The following is a 292-nucleotide window of genomic DNA, read 5'->3' as shown; positions in this document are numbered from 1 at the left end:
TTGTTACTTTGATTCAACTGTTTGTATCTTTACTTGGTGCAGTGAGTGAAATCTATTAGCACTGTGGATAAACTGTGTTGTTGACTTTCAAAGGTTAGTCATGTGCATGCATCTCTTCGAATGATACTTGACGACGCAGTATCATATTATTATTATACCTTATACAACTCTTGTTTTTATTTATTTTTAAGTCTAAGGCTATCAATTCTGTTGATGATGTTTTCCAAACGCTGTTTTGCACTTCCACTTTGTGGATCCCTGAGACGGTATGGTACAAGACCATATTTCTTTT

Source organism: Trypanosoma equiperdum (assembly GCF_001457755.1).
Source record: "Trypanosoma equiperdum strain OVI genome assembly, contig: ctg_629, whole genome shotgun sequence".
Classification (NCBI taxonomy): domain Eukaryota; phylum Euglenozoa; class Kinetoplastea; order Trypanosomatida; family Trypanosomatidae; genus Trypanosoma; species Trypanosoma equiperdum.
The sequence above is the reverse complement of the archived record's forward strand: the minus strand, read 5'-3'. Positions refer to the sequence as shown.